The sequence below is a fragment of the Pristiophorus japonicus genome, chromosome 13 (assembly GCF_044704955.1).
Source record: "Pristiophorus japonicus isolate sPriJap1 chromosome 13, sPriJap1.hap1, whole genome shotgun sequence".
In the NCBI taxonomy this organism is placed as follows: domain Eukaryota; kingdom Metazoa; phylum Chordata; class Chondrichthyes; family Pristiophoridae; genus Pristiophorus; species Pristiophorus japonicus.
In genome coordinates, this window is record NC_091989.1 from 2403632 (window position 1) to 2418170 (window position 14539).

Consider the following 14539-nt stretch of genomic DNA (forward strand, 5'->3'; position numbering starts at 1 on the left):
GCCAACAACACGCCAGCCCAGCGAGGGCACAGATAACACACCCGAACAGACATTTGTACTGAGGCGGTCCACCAGGGAAAGAAAGGCTCCCGACCGCCTCATCTTGTAAATAGTTTTCACTTTGACTTTGGGGGGAGTGATGTTGTATATCTGTAAAGCATGCACTCCCATGTTCCGCCACCAGGGAGCGCATCCCCTGAAGTCCCAAGGGATCCCAGCATCCCTTGGGAGCACTGTATATAAGCCGGCTCCTTAGGCCTGTTCCTCACTCTGGAGTGCCTTAATAAAGACTGAGGTCACTGTTACTTTAACCTCCCTGTGTGCAGTCTCATCTGTGTTAGGAACACAATAGTGGGATTAGGCTGGATAGCTCTTGGTCGGCCGGCGCAGACACGATGGGCCGAAATGGCCTCCTTCCATGCTGTAAATTTCTATGATTCTAAAAAAGGACAGATATTGAAACAATATCCAGAATCTTTGAAATGCTGAAAGACACTGATAATGCCCATTTAGTTTGTTATTTGACTTGAGACTTTGTATGAAGCACTAGAGAGTATATACTACAAAATAGGCAAGTTTCATGTCAGACTAGAAAAGATCTTGAACCAATTATTTTAGAAAAAAATACTTGAATTTCCATCGCACCTGATCAAGTGTCCCAGAAATGACTCGAAGTACTGCACCTACAATGAATTATTTCGCAGTACAGTGACTATCGTTATGTTGGCAAATGCAGGTGCCATTTAATCCCAAGTGGGCATTGCTGGCGAGGCCGGCATTTATTGCCCATCCCTAATTGCCCTCGAGAAGGTGGTGAGCCGCCGCCTTGAACCGCTGCAGTCCGTGTGGTAATACTGCTTTGTAGCGGTTTGGTACAAGTGAGTGACTTGCTAAGCCATTTCAAAGGGCAATTAAAAGTCAACCACATTAACATAATCACTATGCTGCCGTGCCTGTACCAGTATAAAGCGGTGTTAAACATTTAATAACTCTGCTAGAAATTATAACTCGGCCTCCACTTGTGAAAGTTGGAACATTTTAGATTGAAATATTACGAAGGTTTGATTTTAAGTTTGTAGATGACTCTAACTTGTGTGTTTTGAGATAACTGCACTGAATTCTGAGAAACAATGCTTTCGTAATCCAAGTTGACTCTTATTTTAAGAGCATTTTAGAATTCAACACCTGTTTGACTTCTATGAAGTATTGTACTGTGACTCAACTAAATCCTGACTCCTGACCTTCCCTGTCTGTTGTCAGAATGATTATTTCTGGGGCTTTTCCTCTTAGTTTGATACTATGATGCAATTGGCTAATCCTTAGATCCCTCAGCCTTGTTATCTATCTTTTGCGTTTATGCCTGTCATGTTGCAGAACTTCAAATTTACCACAAGCACTTTAACAAGCAGTTCCACAGAGAGAAGCCAGGCTAAAGATTGACTCATGTGGCTGACAGAATCTTTTGAATGTTCTAATGCTCACACTTCTTTTTCCTTTGCCTGACATGCAAACGGGATATTGTCACATTGCGCCAAGTCTAAAGCCTCTAAATTGCCCCCTATACCCAGACCCATTCCACCAAGGCTCGCACATCTCAACTTCCTTCCATTTTGGTGCAGCTTCAAACTACGTCAGGTATGATGGGGAAGCATTCACAAAAAGGCACTGCAAAATTTCACAAACCTCAACAGACAAAAGAAGAATCCTCCGTCGGGGGTTTTGCTTTCACACTGCAACCTAATGTTGCTCGTGTGTGTCCTTATTCCTCGCATTAACCCGTCTCTCAGTCCATGGAATTGATTCCTTTTTTGTTATATTTTAATGCACGAGATTTTTCACAAAGACCCTCTTTGTCGTACGTTACAAAGGGATTGAAATATGTTGTGCATTCTGGTACTCCGAAGGCAAAGCCTTAAAATCTGCTTCACAATGTTCACATAGGTATGTGGGTTAAATTTTGCCACCCTTTTATGCGGAGAGGATCTTTACAGCTAATCACTATATCCCACAACTTAGCCTGCCGAATTCAGGCATTCGCTGTGTGGGGAATGTACAGAAGATTGTGTCAAGTGACTCTGCAACCAGTGTTGTAGCTGTTTGTGAAGGCCAGGGTTGGAACATAGCCTTTAATGGAGCTGCATGTTTTGCAATTGCTAAAATTTACTCGTAACAGATTTGGGATCAGCAACTCATATATGTGTGCTGGATGAATCTCCACAACATTCTAACTGCTACAGTTTATCCACGAATGTCAGAGCACAGAAGCGAGCTATTTGGCCCTTTGCGGCCAGGCTAGATCTCCCAAAGAGCTATCCCATTCCTTCGCCCCTTCTCCATAATCCCCTTCACAGCACACCAGGGATTAATCCCCATTGACAGGTTGGCACACACCTGGAACATTGTGAGAAAGAACAAGGGAAATTCAGAAAGGATGTCTGATAACTTCACAGTCAATGATCAACTCTGCTGCTTCCCAATAGCAGCCTTGGCAGCCGTCATGATTTGGAACAATTTCACTGATGTCTTTGTGATGGGAGGAGTTGGGCAAAACTTCAAACAGCTTGTTTATTAACACAGTATGCAGTTGTTTTTGAATTATGCTGCAGTTAAACATATGTTTATGTTCAAAACAATCAAATGTGTCATGTGGATTTAAAAAATGAATCTTGTTATTTTAAAAAAATAGGCCGTTTACAGATCTTGGCTCCCAGCAGGCTGGGGCTTTCCACTTCTATGTTTGCAAGCCCTTGCTTTTCTACACAATCTGGCCTGGCGAGCATAGAACTGGGAAACGATGCACAATTACTCTAACCGCAATCCCTCCAGAGTCTCCTCAGGATGCAGATCCTCTGTTATTAGGGACAGCACACTGCAGTGTATTTGCTTCATGGGTTCTCTGCTTAACAATTCCCAGTTACACATTTGCTGTAAAGAAGGAGCTGCTTTATTAGCAAAGGTTTAACAGTCACACTGAACACGACCAGTTCATACACCAGGCTCACGATTGCATGCCTCATCGTGGAGAGCCTGAACTCATATAACTGGGGTTTTATTGAGTATTGTGACCCATCACGTGACTGGCTAAGCCACTCATAGTGCAATAGCTCCAGAACTATTTTGGTTGAAACAATAAATCAAAAGCCCCTTATAAAGGGGACACTAAAACCAAAAAATTAAACAAATTAACTTTTTGCAATAATAGTTCAAATTAAAATTTGGTTGCCAGGGGTGATGATGCACTCCAGTCCCTCCGGCGCCCACCTCTCGCAGAAGGCCACTGCGTGCTCCATCTCCAGGGACACCCTGACTCAGATGTAACCGCGGAAGAGAGGCAGGCAGTCGGGCTGAACGACCCCCTCGACCGCCCTCTGCCTGGACCGGCTGATGGCCCCCTTGGCCAGGCCCAGGAGCAGTCCTACGAGGAGGCCTCCCGACCTGCCCGCTCCCCTCCGCACAGGGTGCCCAAAGATCAGGAGTGTGGGACTGAAGTGCAGCCAGAATTTGAGGAGCAGCCCCTTCAAATATTGGGACAGGAGCTGCCACCTCACACATTCTACATACACATGGAACACGGACTCCTCCAGACCGCAGAAATTACAGGCGGCCTGGGAGTCCGTGAACCAACTTAAAAACCGATTGCACAGGACTGCTCCGTGCAACACCCTCCAGGCCAAGTCCCCAATAAATAGTGGGAGGACTCCCGCGTTGAGAGCACTCCACTGGGGGCTCCCACCTCCTCCGAACGGCAAGATGGTGCGCCATGGCATGTCCGGACGGCAGACGAGGATGGCAAGGTGGAGAGTGTGCAACAGCAGCCCGTACAGGAAACCCCTCCCTCCGCGCAGAGCTGAAAGGGCAACAGCTCCACAAGTCAGAGTGCAGCACACAGCAACAGAAAGATACACGAGGGTGGGCATTGCACATCCGCGCTCCTGGAATGAGGATGCTCTCGGCTTCTCAGTCAGTCTCTGTTTTTGCTTCGTTTCTGCCCTCAAACTAAGCCTTTGGTTGAGATCCCTGCTGCCAGAGAGTGACTATTTATACAAGAAAGTGGCCTTATTATTAACAGTGACTTTTGCTGTATTGTGATACATATTATGAGATCATAAGAATGTAAGAAGAGGCTGGTCCATGGAGCCAACTGTATCCTCAGGTTAAGTACAATATGCTCCGTGATGTAATCTACCTCATGTTAAATCAGGACCAATTCTACATAAATTTCCAACGTTAATGAATCAAACTACTGAATATCTGTCTATAACCCTATTTAACCCCAGCGATACAGGGAAATAATGTCCTGGGCTACAATGCAGAGGATAAACTATTAAATATTACGGATCAAAAGCACCAATAATCTCAGTTATGTCACAGTATGTTACAATCAATATGTTATGAATTTCTAAATGTAGCTTAAAACCAAGTAACTATTTAATCCCAGCTTGCTGTATTTGAAGTTAAGGACACACCAGCCGCCTGTGCACAGTTTGCATGTTTTCGATTGTTCACGAACCACAAAGAAAATATATTGTGATCATTACAAAGACAACACTCCCCGAGAGAGAGGAGGGATGGGGAGAGCTCGCTGATGCCCAACACAGCCGCACCAGGAAAAGATAACTGCCCCGGCAAAACACAGGAAACATCCATTTTTATTAATTTTCTTCTCCTTTCCCTTCCCACGGTGCTTGAGCTCTGAACAAATAAATCCCCGCAAGGAGAAACTTCTTCACTCAGAGAGTTGTTAACCTGTGGAATTCCCTGCCGCAGAGAGTTGTTGAGGCCAGTTCATTGGATATATTCAAAAGGGAGTTAGACATGGCCCTTACGGCTAAAGGGATCAAGGGGTATGGAGAGAAAGCAGGAAAGGGGTACTGACGGAATGATCAGCCATGATCTTATTGAATGGTGGTGCAGGCTCGAAGGGCCGAATGGCCTACTCCTGCACCTATTTTCTATGTTTCTATGACACTCTTGGACACAGCTGGACACTAACACAGCTGGACACAGCTGGACACTGACACAGCTGGACACAGACACTCCTGGACACAGCTGGACACTGACACTCCTGGACACTGACACAGCTGGACACTGACACTCCTGGACACAGCTGGACACTGACACAGCTGGACACAGACACTCCTGGACACAGCTGGACACTGACAGCTGGACACAGACACTCCTGGACACAGCTGGACACTGACACTCCTGGACACAGCTGGACACTAACACAGCTGGACACAGCTGGACACTGACACAGCTGGACACTGACATTCCTGGGCACAGCTCGACACTGACTCCTGGACACAGCTGGACACTAACACAGCTGGACAGCTGGACACTGACAGCTGGACACTGGCACAGCTGGATACAGACACTCCTGGACACAGAAACTCCTGGACACAGCTGGACTGGCACTCCTGGACACAGCTGGACTAACAGCTGGACACGGACACAGCTGGAAACAGCTGGACACAGCTGGACACAGGTACAGCTGGACACATCTGGACAGCCACAGCTGGACACTGACAGCTGGACACACATCTGGACATATGCACATATGGACACATCTGGACAAACACAACTGGATACAGCCACAGCTGGACACAGCCACAACTGGACACTGACACAGCTGGACACAGACACAGCTGTACACAGAGACAGCTGGACACATCTGGACAGCTGGATACAGCCACAGCTGGACACAGCTGAACACTGACACAGTTGGACACAGACACTCCTGGACACAGCTGGACACTGACACAGCTGGACACTCCTGGACACAGCTGCCATTTCAGTTCTGGTTCTTCCTTGGACCCTCGGCTGTACATTCTCTGGATCATCTGCAGCCACTCCTCTTCTCCAAACAATTCTTTCCCAGCTGTTTGTGGAAGCTTACCTCACTCTATGTTGATTGACAAAGCTCTCTCCTACGACGCTTCTTTCCTTGTTACCTGCCAGAGGAACAATACTCACCTGATCCTCACCTGGGCTCATAGATTTTCTCATTTACACTTTAATGACTGCTTAGCAATTTACTTTGTACATCTGCACTAGAGGGCATAATCTTAGAATGAGGGGCCACCCATTTAAAACTGAGATGAGGAAAAATTTCTTCTCTCACAGAGTTGTAAATCTGTGGAATTCGCTGCCTCAGAGAGCTGTGGAAGCTGGGACATTGAATATATTTAAGACAGAAATAGACAGTTTCTTAAACGAAAAGAGAATAAGGGGTTATGGGGAGCAGGCAGAGAAGTGGAGCTGAGTCCATGATCAGATCAGCCATGATATTAAATGGCGGAGCAGGCTCGAGGGGCCGTATGGCCTACTCCTGCTCCTATTTCTTATGTTATTATGTTGCAAGTGTTCTCCTAGTGCTGTCCTGACCCAGTACGTCATTGACCTGATCTGTGCCTGGCACTGCAACAAATACTCACTCACCTTCCAATTCTCTGTGGTTTCTTGGCTCATGACCTTTCCTTTCCATCTATGCACCGACAACAGAACACACGCTGATCAGGAAACTCTTGTAATCTCGTTCCTTTATGCTCCACTTTATAAAACATCTCTCTCTGTGTGTAGGCATGTGAACAGACTCCTGTCTGTCACAGCACCAAACAGGAAGCAAATGAGGATTTGTGAAATTCAGTTGTGAAGAATTCAAGCAATTTCTAAATATTGAGAATATTTTAATGAAATAAAAGTAAATGCCTCTGTTTGTCAGTAATTTACTCTAATGTAAGAAGGCACAGTTTTGATATCTGCAATTTTGAGAATGTAATTTCGTTACTTGGTCAATAATTACAGGGGAAAAAAACTGGTATTCTGCCATTTACTTTGAGAAAGTAATTTCACCTCTTTTAGTTAGCATAACAATCAGAGGAAGGGCCAGGTGACCTGTCGTCACTGCTGTACCTGCAGCATCTGAGTTTCGAAGCCAAGGTCTCTTTTGCAGGATGATGTACAACAACATGTCAAAAGAATGCTAAATGGATAAACCTTAATTTTGACACAACTGCATCAGCAATGAACAAACAGATATGTAAGACGCCCGTGCATGTTCTCGGGTAAACTTTTTCTAAATGCGTACCTTTTTCAGCATTGAACATTGGTGAAACAAAACTGCATATCCTCAGCGATCTCTGCTGACTTTAATCACCTTCTCCTGCAACATAAACTTGCCCGTTTGGACAATGGTGGGGCTGAGCCCCAATAACCAAGCAGTAAACATCAGTCTGTGGAACAGCAGCAAGAAACATGCCAGGCTGTTAAATTAAAGAGATTAGAAACATAGAAACATAGAAACTAGGTGCAGGAGTAGGCCATTCGGCCCTTCGAGCCTGCACCACCATTCAATATGATCAGTACCCCACTCCTGCTTTCTCTCCATACCCCTTGATCCCTTTAGCCGTAAGGGCCATATCTAACTCCCTCTTGAATATATCTAACGAACTGGCCTCACTCACCAAGGAGTAAACATCGTTCTGTGGAACAGCAGCAAGAAACATGCCAGGCTGTTAAAATAAAGAGATTGACACCTTTGGTAAAATAGCAGGTAAAAGAAATTCAGATGACAGACTTGTTACTAATATTACACACTGTGATTTCAATTAAAAACACAAAAAGGATTTTTGGAGTGTCTGAGGTGTATTCTGGCACACTGGGGGTGCCCTTGTAAATAGACTTTATTAACGAATTTTTTGGCAGAGTGAGAGGGAATATTCTGAACTGCACCTAACCCATGATATAGGAGACTGGGGAATGCTTAACGCCAAACATGGAGCCAAATGCAAGATAGGAAACATTCCCACCAATATTATTCATCAAGATAAGGACCATAATCTTTTTAAACCGACAGTGGATTTTGAACATAAAGCGGCAGCTATTGCTGTACTGTCAGTGTGCTGGCAACGCCCTGACCTGACCAGGATATAATGTGAGCTTCAGACATTGTCTGCCGACCAATTTCGTGGAGACATTCTAATTATTAAAGTTAAATGCAAAACAGCGTTTAAAATATTACTGGTAGATTAAATGATTATATTCAGTCGAGAAGACATGCTTCAAGAAATAAATATATTGCCTGATCTCTAGAAGAAAATATTAATTGAAATAAAGGTCAAATGTAGGGCTCTAGGATGTTTGAGTGCTTGCGCCTTTTGTGTAACAACATGCAGCACAGTGCAGATGTTTCACGGTATTATTAGCCTGTGCGCTCTCACCATGAGAGATGGTCTATGTTGTCGCTGTGTGTATTCACCGCTGGTCGCCCACCACACCCATCCCCGTTTCTATCCTGGTTGGCTTTTGCCTTCTCAATTTTGTCCTGGGGCTGATATTTATCCCTCAATAAACATCACTAAAACAGATTATCTGCTCGTTATTACCTTGCTGTGTGTGGGAGCTTGCTGTGCACAAATTAGCTGCTGCGTTTGCTACATTATAACAGTGACTACACTCCAAAAAGCACTTCATTGGCTGTAACGTGCTTTAGGATGTCGGATGGGCAGAATTCCCGCCCCGGCTGTGAAATTGAGGTTAACGCCCCTCATAGGAAGTGGAGCGCAAGGTCGGGCATTGCACTTCTTGTTGGGGCAAGTTCGGGCGCGATCGGTAGCACTACGTGGCTTCTCTGTGTAGCGCAGCCGTGTTTCAATGCCCCTCCCCGGCCGCTGCGCACTCTGCAGAGCCTCTGATGGCCTCCACTGGTCATGTGGCCACAGCACAGCACCCAAACGGCATGACCGACTGCATGATGGCAACCGGGACCAAGCAATGTAGGACGAAGACGGGCCGACCAGTGAGTCGGCCAAAACTAAAAAACGGCAATGTGTGGCGCAGGGTATCCCCCCTTTAACCTCCGCCCCGCGAGCAGATGTCGGCCCGGTTCGCAACCCATGGAGGCTGGCACTAACACCGCTCTCAACCGCCTCACGGGCCAATTCCTGCCGTGGGGGGTGGGGGGAAGGGTCACTGCACCTCGCTAACAGGTCCACTCCCATGGCGATGATGGCATTGCCGGTTGTGCAGCGGCCTGGGAGCCAGTAGTGTCTCCCCCTCGCTCCCCCCCCACCCCCCCGGCATGATGCTGCACACAATGTAAGCAAGCACCGCACTCCCACTCCTCCCCTCACCACAACTCCACCCCCGTGCCATCCTCATTTCACACACCCAGGAAATTCAGCCTGCCCAGCCCGTGGGTGACCAAGAAGGAGGGGAAATTGAAAGAGAAAGACCATCACTCGATTGCACACGTCCAGCCACCCGCTCCTCGAGGTTGTCCAGCAAGGCCATCTGCAACGTCCCCCACTGAAAGTCAGCAGCCTTCCAGCAGCCTTGCTGCAGCCCCTGGGGTAGCACTGTGTGACATCAGTAAGTACGCACAAGACAATCACTAAAGAAATGCACAAGAGTGATTAGTTGATTTTTTAATGTAATATTGGATGCATATATGGAAAAAGTTGGATTGGAAAGTTTGCTTTGTGGTGCCGTTATTTCAGCATTATGGCCAAGAGGATACTGTGATGGTCAGTAACAGCGGGAAGGGAAGTTGTGGGACTAATGTTGAAAGGGGAATTGGGGTTGTGGTCACTGGTACTGCAGGCGGATGATTCGATCCCGGAGTTGAGGCCAAGTCAGATCAGCCGTGATCTTATTGGGTGGCAGAGCAGGCTCGAGGGGCCGATTCCTGCTCCTGTTTCTTATGTTCTTATGCAGCACAAGGGGTCTTCAACTAGAGTTCCCAGGACTGGGAGCAAGCTGTGTTCTCAAAGGCCTTCTTTTAACAGCCAAAGCCTTGCAAACATCCAGCAGTGGCCCCTGCACTCCCTTAACTACACTTTAGCATGTATTTTTTTTTTAATTTTTCGTAGCCAATCTTTCCAATTCTTTGTCAGATCACAAATGCCAGAGGTCACCTTGCACACATCAAGGATCACCCTGCGCTAATGCTCTTAGCCAAAAGGCCTAGAGCCCAAGCACCGTTCCTGGAAGTACTGCAATACCAGGTTCGTGCCATGGAGGTGGATGGGTCAGGTCCCCCACACACCTCCGTGGAGGTAGATGGGTCAAGCCACCCCACCCACCTCCTATTTCCAAAAAGCATAGGAGAACCACCTTCCTGATCCAGGGAGAACCACGTTGGGGTCATGGTTACTCCCCTGTCAGGTCAGTTACGCATGATCTTAGCCAAAAGGCTCTTTAGCATGTATTTTTTTTTTATTCGTTGCCAATCTTTCCAATTCTTTGTCAAATCACAAACGCCAGAGGTCACCTTGGGCCCATTCAAGGATCACTCTGCGCCAATGTTTTTGCTCTTAGCCAAAAGGCCTAGAGCCAAAGCACCGTTCCTGGAAGTACTGCAATACCAGGTTCGTGCCATGGAGGTGGATGGGTCAAGCCCCCCACCCACCTCCTATCTTTAGCATGTATTGCACCAAGCCACTCCTCCGGTAAAATGTAAAGAAGCCAGAACAAAAGCAAAAATCTAAACTGACCTGAAAGATGTGTGTGTCCCTTTAAGGAGCGCTGGCAGCGTCTCTGTTGTGCTGCATGTTATTTTTATCATGGTTTGGAGAGGGCATTAGTAAGAGCGGAGACGTCCAAAATCACAGATCGTACGTCAATTCAGATGTTGTACACTGACTGATGTCGCAATCGACAATATTTAAATGTGGGCGGCGAGCGCAGCCAATGGCAGCACTGCGGCGGGCGGAAGTGAGGCAGCCGACATGTATTTTGCCAAACCGGCTTTAGCTCCTGGCGCTACGCGTCCGAATTTCGCGGCCACGTCCTTATAAAAACAGTGCCTTGAGAAGTTGTTGATAGAGTACAACACGCACATTTTTGAAAGGAGATATTTTCTCCTGCGAGCACAAGGCAGAAGAAACATTCCAAAATTAAAGTTACGACATATTGGATCATGGTGTTCCAATCACATTGCATGACATTGCTCAACCTGATCCTTCTCCTCCAGCCAGTGACTCGGGTCACTGCCATTGTGATGGAATGGTGTCGGAGGCCAAGCCAACCGTGCAATGCTTCCCTTCCATCAACCGAAGATCCCCTGGCGTAGTGTGATGTGGAGTCAGTAAATGGATAAAATCAAAAGGACCAGCTACGATGGCAAAGCTACTTGGGATTCCCATTGATGCCTGGGACAACCCAGGATAAAAGAGTGACTTCAAAATGCCGCAGCTTGTCAAACCGACCAAAGTGTTGTAACGACCTTCACCTCAGCAAATAGAACTCTTAGGGGGAGAAATTCGGGAGCACCCCATTTGAGCGCTAACCTTTAAAAGTTTGAAAAATTAGTGTCAGGCGCTAATGTTTTTAAACGTCTAACAAATTCGCCGTTTGCGCTCCCGGAAGGGAGTGGAGCACTAAATCAAGCTCTCCACTTGTTTCCTGGAGCGCGAGGGGCAGCAGGCAGGGCGGTAGGCGTGCAGCACTGCCGCGTTGGAATGTCCCTTCCCTCCATTAAAGGGCAGGCCCATCACTGCAGGCTCTGCTGGGGAAATACTTAGCTGGACCCCGACGGCAGCCGCGATCAGACCCGATCAGTCCATGCGCTGCAGCACCGTGCCGGGCTGATCGATCGCGGAGGAGAAAGCTGGAAAAAAATCAAAGCAAACAATGGCAAACATATTTTCACCTACCTCGGCCACCTCGCCTTTAAGGATCGCCCCTGAAGCGCTCGACCTCCCGATGATCGCCTCCTGCAGCTGTCGGTGTTGTCGCCCGGCGATGCTGCAGGGGGCGGAGCCCAAGTTCGGGTTCAGGGCGTCACCGGGGCGATGATAGCGCCACGATCTCCGGGCGAAGGAGATCCGAGCACAACGTGTTACTGCTGCCGCAAACCGCCCGCCGCTGTTAGCGGGATTTGATCTTCTCGTCGCGCCCAGTCGCTAAGGGATTAGCGACCTGTTAGCCCAGGAGGCAATAACAGGAGGCACTAAGGAGGCCAATTTCTCAGCCTTAATATATTGTACATTAAAACATACGAAATGGTCAGCAATCAACACTGGTGTTCACTCCTGTCATATCGCATGGAGCATATTGGCCCAGAGTGGGAGAAATAAATCGTCTTACAGTCCCGAGGATAATTACACCCTGATGTTTATAGAGAAAATCATTTTACATGAATGCAGCTTTAGAGAGTGGAGAAATTTGCTAGTTGCAAGAGAATGCCATTAGTAAGATGATGAGAACTGCTTTGATCTGATGTAATATATATTGTGGTTGCCATGAGATTCCAATTTGTGTCGTTATGTTTCCACGCCAGGAAATGGCATTAGGCGAGCTTGCTGCCTTAAGTTTCATTGCTAGGATATCAATTGGAAAGAATGATGTGGCCGACCATTGTTGGAACCAGAAATGTTTCTCTTATTTTTTTCTTCTATATTGGATGGCACAATTGTGTGTCAGCTGTGGCTCTCTGGCGCACTCTCGCCTCTGAGTCACAAGGCTGTGCATTTCAGAGCCACGCCAGGGACTTGAGCACAGAAATCTAGGCTGACACTCCCAGTGCAGTGCGGAGGGAGTGCTGCACAGTTGGAGGGACAGTACTGAGGGAGTGCCGCACTATCAGAGGACAGTACTGAGGGAGCGCTGCACTGTCAGAGGGGTAGTACTGAGGGAGCACTGTACTATCGGAAGGGCAGTACTGAGGGAGTGCTGCATTGTCGGAGGGACAGTACTGAGGGAGCACTGCATTGTCGGAGGGACAGTACTGAGGGAGTGCCGCACTGTCAGAGGGCAGTACTGAGGGAGCGCTGCACTGTCAGAGGGGTAGTACTGAGGGAGCACTGTACTGTCGGAAGGGCAGTACTGAAGGAGTGCTGCACTGTCAGAGGGAAAGTACTGAGGGAGCGCCGCAGTGTCGGAGGGGCAGTACTGGGGGAGTGCTGCATTGTCGGAGGGGCAGTACTGTTGGAGTGCTGCACTGTCGGAGGTGCCGTCTTTCAGCTGAGACAATAAACCGAGGCCCTGCCTGCTCTAATAGGTGACACTATTTCGAAGAAGAGCAGGGGAGTTCTCCCTGGTGTCCTGGCCAATATTTATCCCTCAATCAACATCACTAAAAATAGATTATTAGGTCGTTATTACATTGCTGTTTGTGAGATCTTGCTGTACACAAATTGGCTGTGGAGTTTCCTACATTACAACAGTGACTGCACTTCAAAAGTACTTAATTGGCTGTAAAGGGCTTTGGGACGTCCTGAGGTCATGAAAGGCGCTATATAAATGCATGACTTTCTTTTTTTAATGAGAGAGCACGGCTGGACAGAGGTGCAGCAATACAGCTAGATGTCTCATTGTGTTGACCTCGCAGGCAATGGGGGCACAGAAGGACTATCGGGAAGTGGAACCGATTTAGTGGGCTAAATACACGCTGCAGCAGGTGATGGCTATATCACCTCGTGAACATCTCCCTGGAATACACCATTGTTAAAAATCCACAGCAAGATGTTCATTTTCTGGACCTCTTCAATGAAAAATTCATTGGAATTGTCACAAATATCCTTACATTCAGTATTTCAAACTCATTTACAGAAACATTGCTGCTTTGTCTGAAAGTGTTGCTGTTACTGCATCCCGAGTGATACAAGTCCCTAATGCTACAGGGAGATCTCGATATGTCACAAACATGACATCGTTGGTTAAGGAAATTCCACATGTCAGTATGAAGAACACCTACCCGAGGAAGAAATGGACGGGATTATTTAGGAAAGGGCGGGTGACCTTGTGGGGAAACAATACAGTTTGGAAAGAGACCCGTGATGAACTGAATGCAATTAAAAAAGGCAGGAATATCTCGGAAATAGCCGTTACTTCGTAAACCAACATCGAGTTTTTTTCAGAAAAGCAAGCTTATCTCGTGTGCACAACAAACTGGCTTGAAAGATTACAACATAGGTCTCACAGATTGAGATGTTTGCTATCTGTGGAGCTCTGGAGCAGCCAGCAGCTTGCGATCTTGGCACGGCTACCAATTCAGACGCAGGCTCCAATCTCGCTGCATAAAGTCTAGGCCATATGCAGCCTCCTAACCATGGTTTGGCCACGGCCCAAGCTCATCTCAAGTGTTGGATTCTGTGTAGAAAGAATTGCTTGTTGTTTCCTTGGAGTAATTATTTGAAGAATGCCATATGTTTTATTCCTATAATGATATGTTTCACAGCAGGCTCAAAGCTGATGAGCACCAACATCCGACCACAAACGCTATTGGGCCAATTTTAACCCAGCCTATTTAGGAGGTGCCCTACCACAGAATGTCAGGGCAGTGAGCAAGTTAACTATAAATAATTCACAATTCCTGAGTCAAGGGCCGCCAGGTCTCTTCATACAGGTTAGCCATTCACTCTTCCGAAAATATCCCGTATATAACGCCTATAACATTTAGCCCAGGGAATTATGTGCTTGGGAGATAGGGATGATTTGATCACAATAATGCCTACTTTGTAAAACTGCCCAAAGTTCTTAGTCTGAATTTTTTTTTACAATTTATTTCTGTGAGCCAAGATTGAATGGTTCAGAAAGA